This window comes from Natrix helvetica, assembly GCF_964273705.1.
Source record: "Natrix helvetica genome assembly, chromosome: 1".
Lineage (NCBI taxonomy): Eukaryota > Metazoa > Chordata > Lepidosauria > Squamata > Natricidae > Natrix > Natrix helvetica.
Window position 1 is genome coordinate 205,774,746 of NC_138548.1, and position 8,459 is coordinate 205,783,204.

General features: G+C 36.7%; 1 long non-coding RNA gene across 1 annotated transcript in view; it reads left to right on the top strand.

The window, feature by feature from the left end:
• LOC309384999 overlaps nucleotides 1-6,249 on the top strand; it is an 83,351-nt gene extending 77,102 nt beyond the window's left edge. Inside the window, exons 3-4 of the long non-coding RNA XR_014174140.1 lie at nucleotides 1,082-1,210; nucleotides 5,400-6,249. This is a non-coding gene — a long non-coding RNA (uncharacterized lncRNA). The remainder of the gene's footprint in view (nucleotides 1-1,081; nucleotides 1,211-5,399) is intronic.
• Nucleotides 6,250-8,459: the final 2,210 nt, after the last annotated feature.

Sequence of the window (8,459 nt, forward strand, 5' to 3'; positions counted from 1 at the left end):
AGCCTTCCTTTGGAGTTGATTTCCTAATCTGCTCTACCTAATGGGGCTGACACACCTTGTGTTGTTTTCTAGTGACTCAAAGGTCCAATTGAAAAAGTCAAATTGAAAAAGAGAAATGTAGACAATGAAAACTCTCGTTCTGTTTTTGGATAGGAAGGATATTGGACCCAACCCCTGTTATTTAATGGATTTTAAAATATGATAGCCTACTAATGTCTAATTTCAAGCTTTTATAAATCAGGGTGATCAGCCCTTTGATTTTGAAGAGAAAGCAAACAACCCAAAATATTCAGGGGGGAAAAAACATGTTGAACAGGAAATCTGTTTTAGGTGTTTTAAGACTTGTGGACTTCGAAGGCGGGGCTTGACATCGCAACGACATGACATGCAATCTTGGGGCTCCAGGATTGCTGTCAATATCTCTGTTCCTGGACGGTCCTTTTGGACCTAAACTGTTCTGAAGGAACAGTGATAGAGAAGAGCATGTCCTGCTGATCTCAGGGGCATTGCAAAGCCCCTGTTTTATCCAGGAGAAAGCTCTTTTTGCCAGCTACAAGAGAACCAACCAAAATGTCTGCAGAAGGTTGGGACAAGCCTCTGAAACAGAAGCAGTACAGGAGTGTGACGAAATGGTGAGAAAAAATGTTTATTATTAGAGAAGGGAAAACCCAAAAGAATTGGAATTTAAAATAAAATTGAAGACAGAAGAAAATGAGCGGCGAATTAACCCTGGTTTAAGACTATCGTGTTATCTTTTCTACCTTAACTTTGTTTGTTTTTTATGGATGGACTTTTTTTCAAATGCCTCTTTTAAACTGCACTCTTTTTTTCCTTCTTCCTCTATACTTTTTCCATTTTTTGTACTCATGGATTAAAAGCTTCTTTTCTCGTAAGGCTTGGACGGAGCGTACTTTTTAAACATTTTTTTACCCCTCTCGGAACTTGATGTTTACAGAGAGAGGCAGAAACAGATGGAAAAGAGGTAACACTGCCATCTAGTGGCTAGAGGCTTGGCAATATCTGATAAAGCTATAAGCTTTGTTTACTGAAAGGTTCAGTGGAAAACGTTTTGTTTATACAGGTGTTCCTTTGAAGGAAAGAGAAAGCTTTGATTTGAAAAACTCCACTGAATTTGTTTAAAACTTTAAAAGCCTCATATGTTTTGGCAGTGTTTATAACCTGGAAAATAGCACAACGTGAAGAAGAAAAGGTACCAACTTTGCAAATAATTTTCTTAGAAACCAAAAGGTTTTAATAATTACAGAGAAAATTGAAAAGAGACTTGAAATTATAAATCAAAATACAGAAAGTACGGGGACAGTGAGGAAGTTTGAGGACAGAGATGAAAAAAAACAGCGCATATGAAAGTGATAAGAAAATTGTTGACAATGACAGCAAACTGAGAGTGAAGGGAAATGACAAGTGTGAAATATGGAAAGGAGAAATCGATGAACCGGAACTTTATTCCAGATGTCAGAAAATAGATGAAGAAAGGAGAGAAAATTTGGCAGAAATAATGAGAGTAATCTCGGCAGAAGCACTAATGATAACAAAAGTTAAGCTGATAAAAGGAGCAGATAGAGGGTTTCAAATTCTTATAAGACATGCAATGAACAACAAGTTCTTAAGAGAAGTCCACATAAGACTTATCAAGAAAACACTTAGAATATTTTACAAATGGCAAGAGATATTTGACTACACTATCTCTGGAAGGATACAGGATGATGAAATGAAATGTCACAATACATTTTAGTTAAATGTAGTTAAATTTTGAGTGCTATGTACAACGGAATAATAGCTCTAGTCAAATAAATGATTAATAACAAAGCATTTATATATACTAGATTGATAATATGAAATTTTATGCAATACTGTAAGTGAGGATTATGGAGATGATGTTGAAAAGCCTTTTTATAAAAGATAAACAATTTTATATAGAATAGAATATAAAGATGTAATATCATTGAATGATTTCAGGATGATGTAATAAAATGTCACAATATACATTTACTTTTATTTTAATATGCCTTATGTTGACAGGATAATAGCTAGGCTTAATGGATGTTTAATAATAGCTAGGCTTAATGGATGTTTAATAATTATATCAATTTATATACAAATATATTAGATTGATGATACTAATAATGGGAAAAACATGGAATTGAAAATTATTAGAGAATGTTATCAATGCTAAAATAATAGAATGATGTCACAATAAATTTTAGTTAAATATAGTTAAATTTTGAGTGCTATGTACAACGTAATAATAGCTATGGTCAAATAAATGATTAATAACAATAACAAAGCATTTATATATACTAGATTGATAATATGAAATCTTATACAAACTGTAAGTGAGGATCATGGAGATGATGTTGAACAGCCTTTTTATAAAAGATAAACAATTCTATATAAAATATAAAGATGTAATATCATTGGATGATTTCATGATGATGTAATAAAATGTCATAATATAAATTTACTTCAAATTTAATATGCCTTATGTTGAAAGGATGTAATAATAGCTGGGCTTAATGGATGTTTAATAATTATAACAATTTGTATACATGTATATTAGATTAATGATACTAATAATGGAAAAAAACATGGAATTGAAAATTATTAGAGAATGTTATCAATACTAAAATAATAGAATGACTTAGAATAGGAGGAAGCATAATAACAATGTATACAAAGATACGTATCTTGATTGTCAATATATGAATTTTGATAAAATTCAAATGATGACTATGGAAAGGACACAGACCTAGTAACCAATTGACTACACTGTGTGTAGTTGAAGAGGCTTTTATGTTATATGGGTTGTGTGTTTGTGTTTGTCTGAAAATAAAAAAAATATTTTAAAAAAAAACTTCAACTCCTAGAATTTCACAGCCAAAATGGCTGCCTGGGGAATTCTGAGAGTTGAAGTCCCCAGGTTTTAAAGTTGCTAAAGTTGGAGACCCCTAACCTAAAATGCCCTCATCTCTGAAATCAACACAGTTGAAACATCAAATGTGCTTGCTCTATGTTAGTTATTACTTTTAGTACCCGCATAGTGGACAGCTCCTTCCAAAGAAAAGCTTTACTGATGCCATGAAATCCAAATTTTGCAGAGCCAATGCAAAAGTTGAATCTCAAGCTTACTTCTATGATTTCAGAACCAAAAGTGCATCTAAATAATCCTAAATTTTTAAAATGAGCTCTATTGGATTAGGGCAGCGATGGCTAACCCTTTTCTCCTTGTATGCCAAAATTGCCCACGTGCGACAGCGCACACAGGCATGCCCACATCCATAATGCAATGAGCCCCACTCCCCTGCGCATGTGCGCACGACCTCCCATGCTCCCCCCATGGATGTGCACAACCCCCTGCCCCATTTTGGGCCTAGCAGACCTCCCAGAAGCCTCCTGGGACCAAAGATGTGCCGTGTGTGTGTGTGTGTGTGTGTGTGTGTGTGTCTCAGTCCTTTGCCCCATTTTGGGCCTAGCAGGCCTCCCCGAAGCCTCCAGGAACAAAAAATGGGCAATGGGGGAGGCGCACTTCCCATGGCCCATTTTGGGCCTAGCAGGCCTCCCTGAAGCCTCCTGAAACAAAAAAAGAGGGTGCGTGACAGAGAGCCATTTCTCACTTGTGTGGATATAGATTGTGAATTAACATCCACGGTGTGGGATGCAAGCTACAATCATAACATACTCTTGCTAATGTCACATTTTGATAATGACAGAGGTCATAGCACAAGGACATAAATTATATTGACCCAAAGCCATTTTTTTTTTAAAAACATGCACTTTCTTTTTCATGATCAAAAGAATGCCAAAGTAATCTTTTCATGATACTTCCATGGGTTCACCTAAATTAATTATATTGAATTTTATTATGACAACTTGTCTCTTCTGTTTGAAGGCAGTGAGTTTTATTATTGCTTTATGGCACTGTGTATGTGATTTTAATGTTTGAAGTGGCCTTGGGTTTATGCATAGAATTTGAAACAGTTTACTTTTAAAGGAGGATTATTAAAATATCTCCATCTCATTCCACCGTTTGTTATGGAGAAACAATTCCATAACTGGATTGCTACACGCAGAAATGAAAGACTTACACTCAAGACCGCCATCAGTTTATAATTTTTATGGGCATCTAATATTGTGGCAAGTAGTGAACCATCTGCTAAAAATACAGTTTATTGCTGCTTCAGCATCACTGAGAAAGGAGGCTAAAGGATAGGATAGAAGGCAAGAGGCAGTGATAGAAGTAGCAATAGCAATAGCACTTAGATTTATATACTGCTTCACTCAGCCTATTGCCCCCAACAATTAGAGTCAACCTTGAGCCTGGTGAGATTTGGACTGCCGAATTGCAGTCAGCCGGCACTCAGCAGAAGCAGGCTGCAGTACTGCACTCTAACCACTGTGCCACCATGGCATAAATGTCAAGTATGGCATTTTTCTCTGCTTATTGGTTGAATAGGTAGCTAACCAATTAAATAGCTAGTTAATCAACAAATACATACATGCATGCATGCATAAATACATTCATGGATTTAAATGAATAGCTGAGCAACAGTCATTTTAAAAGGCAGGACTGCCTCTCTTCTTTAACCCTACTGCTCTGTGGTGTTAGCCTGTACTTTTCACTGTGGTACAATTTCTTCAGCAAATCGCTCAAACTCTGTTGAACATGCCGCCACTAGAATAAAAATGAATGACAGTGATTGGGCACTGCGGTGCCAACACTTTATTACAAGACCAAGAAGATACTGTATGCAATAATACCTTTTGACCTCACTAGAGTGCGGAGAGGCAGAATTTGCCTTCTCTCCATTTTTTTGTTTCATTGTGTACTGGGATGGTAGGGGGCAGAAGGTAAAGTTTTAAGATGAATTAAACCTGTCTTAAGTCTTAGAGCCGCAGAGTTTTTCAACAATTTGCTATCAGATTCTGGTGATGCAATCTCCAGGCCTCTGGCAACTCTAAAAAGAGATTTGTGGATTTCATACGGTTGACAACTACACAGATTTCCCAGTCCAGTTCTATAGCAGGATTGCATAATGCAATCTTTCTCCTTGATTATTTAATAATGGGAATATTCTGATTAGGTACTTAAGATAATACCATCCATAATGTGCCAAATGAAATGATGGCAAAGCTTTGATCACTTATAAACATATTCCTGGGTGAGGCCATTTGAGACTGCAGATGGCTAAGATGAATCACAGGGTTGAACACTTCTTAAAAAAAAATAAACAAGGCTCAAAGTCTTCCTCTCTAACTGGAGATTTAAGTGATCAGCCAAGATACAGGCTTTAAAGCAGATGAAAGAACTAAACAGCACGACAGCTTATAGCACTGCTTGGACTAACGTGGCTTTTGGCTTATTTTTCAATCCCCTACTACAGGAGATCAGTTCAGCTATATATAAAAAAAATCTCTGTTCCTTCCTTGTGGCTTGTTGTTTGAGAAAGAAAGAAAAGAGAAGAAAAAAGAAGGAAAGAAAAAAGAAGGAAAGGAAGAAAGAAAGAAAAAGAAAAAGAAAGAAAGAAAGAAAGATCTAGAGTGATTACTTACCATTTGTTTGCTTTTGGCTTCCCCAAGGCTTACATCATCCCTGTTCATGCCCCATTAAAAGATGTCCTCTGCGGGAATAATGTTGTAATTTAGAAATGATTTCCAAATTGAATTAACCTCTTTCTCAGATTTACCGTTAAGATGAATTTATTTAGGACATCGAAACACACCCAATACTGTATTCATCTATAGAAGGGATCCTTTCCAATATAAAGCAATGGATATCCTTGGAGCGGATATCGTATTCAGGTATAATGGTATATATGGGAATATCCTTGGGAGATCCTGGGAGTCTGGAGTGAGAGCCACAGGCAAAAATACTTGGAGTCTTGCGAGATTGCTGTTAGCCCTTTGAGGTAGTCCAGACAAGAAGAACAACCACGAGGATTAACTCTATTTTATTTAACTTTTATTTTATTTTGTTTAACAGAATCTTGCAAGACTGAAGCTATTTCTCCTGTCTTTCCCTTTATTCTCTGGAAAACCCGGCAAGGTCCCTTCTGAGATGTTTTCCACAGCTTTTGTGGAGCAAGATATCTTTCACATTCTAGTTGTCCAGTCTGCGGCTTTTCCTCTTGTCTCCCAGGTTCAATCTCATATACCAACATTGCTTTTCAAAAATGAAAGAATGATACTACTTGATCATTATATTTCAATTTTTTAAAAAAAGAATGAGCTATCCATTTTAGTGGAGTAATATAACAACTATAAAACATCTCATACCAGCTTTCTCTGAGTATTAATTTATTCCTTATTACTCACTAAATTAGTAATGCAATGTTGAACATATATACAGCCAACATAGTAAGGTATAGTTAAGGTGTTGTACCAGAGATAGGGAGACTCAGGTTTTAGTCCAGTCTTACGTACAAAATACTTTGCGACAGCATTGTCTCTTAGAATCAGATTGGAAAACAAAACAATACTTTAATTACACTAGACCAGCAAGATAGATTATGATCTATAACCTTCAATGAAGAGGCCTTCCTCCTGCAATGAATTGATTTGGGCTAACATTAAGTTCACACACACACACACAGACAGACAGACAGACAGACACACACACTTATTGCATATTTGGTTGTGAACATCCTTAATAGTTACCTGAGTTAGAAAAAAGATTATCTTCTTTGCATTTCATTCTAATGATCCTGCTTGCTGATGACCATTACTATCTGTCAATTTTTTACTACGAAACTGATTTTCATGTGGGTTTCCATATACATTTAATATAGAAACCAAGTTCTACAGTGCTGAGATTTGAACACCTTTGTTCAATCTAACCTCGTTGGCTTGTTATACACCATCTAGTCATTTCTGTGAGATGGGTGGTCATATACATTTGTTTGATGATAAATAGATGGATGGATGGATGGACAGAAGAGAGAGAGAGAGAGAGAGAGAGGGAGAGAGAGAGAGAGAGAGAATCTACAAATTCAGGCTGTCTTCTCTACCAGGTTACTTGCTTTGGTGGGATTTTTTGCTGCAGAACTCATACATATGATTTTGAGCTTAGTTTATCCGGGTTCTCAGGGGAAATGTAAAGCTAGCAGGACAATTCAAATCATTCAAATCAATCAGTAGGTTGTGGTGGCGATGGTGTTGATTCCTATTCAACTCAGTAAGAAGAGTCTCTCCTTTGATGCATATTTGCAGAAGAAGATAATAGAACTGCAGGGTGATAGAAGGAATAATACCATTTTAGGGAGGAGGCAATGAAAGGGCCCTAACAAAAAAAGTTGTTATTTGTTGCTAAAACCTATTCTACAACCCAATAAAATTTATTCTACATACCAAGACTGTAGAATACTGTCTACAGTACTCTATACTGACTAATTCAGCTTAGATATCCCAGGATAACCTTGCCTAGCCCAAGATCAGTAAAAGGAGCTTGTTTCAAGCTTACTTATTTAATATTAAAGTAGTGTTTCTTGATAAAACTGCAGCAGGGAAGCTCTGTATTACAACAGCTTTTGTCATGTAAAATAATGACTAGGTCAAGGTGGGAAAAAAGTATAATAGTTAGGTATAATGAATAATTAGAAATGTATGGGATAGGTACCCAGTTTCACAACCTCTGCTTCAAACTGAATATGGCGATACTAAGGATCAGTTCATTGCAAAAACAAGGAATTAGCAAAAGGGCCACTGGTGAATTTGACACAAGGACTGATGTAAAAATCTATCATTGTAGAGTCCAACAGTTTCAATAGCTTAGTGGCAGCCTTGCCAAATAATGATTTTCTGTCCAAATGAATCCAGTCACCCAAATGTAGAATTGTGTCCATCTAGGAAACAAGCTGTTTTGGGAGTAGAACTGGAACGACAGTTTCTACAGTCTCTAGGGGCAAAAAGGCATGCTAAGTTGAAATCTAAATAAAGTCAATGGAAAAACATCCCAATGAAGCCACAATTCAGTAGAGTGTACTTTGTAGAACATTTTGTATCCCCTGTTCTCCAGATATTGTTTTCCAAGCTTATGATTTTTATACAGGCTAAATTCAAGAGATGTAACTGAGGTATTCATATAAATAATAAAACTGTATAGCCTCTTTCTGTTGCATATGCTTTTAAAGGCTAGAATCCATTTCATGCAAGAGTTTGATGAACTGCAGATTTCTTGTGTGGGAATATTTCAATATCCTCTTTGTGAAAAGGCTGTGAGAGCAGGGATCCCATACCCTCAGGCAGGGGCCTTAGTATTGGGCGCCCACCCATTTGGGCCACAGAAGTGGTGGGTAAACTTGCACACAGCTCCACCTGTGTGAGCAATGGTCACCTGTGCCCAGTTCTGGTGCTAATGGAGCTGATTGCGCACACTTGCGACCAATCCGCTCTCATAGAGAGGAACTCCTCCGGGTGCCGTCCACTAGGCAGTGCCAGAGGGCGGC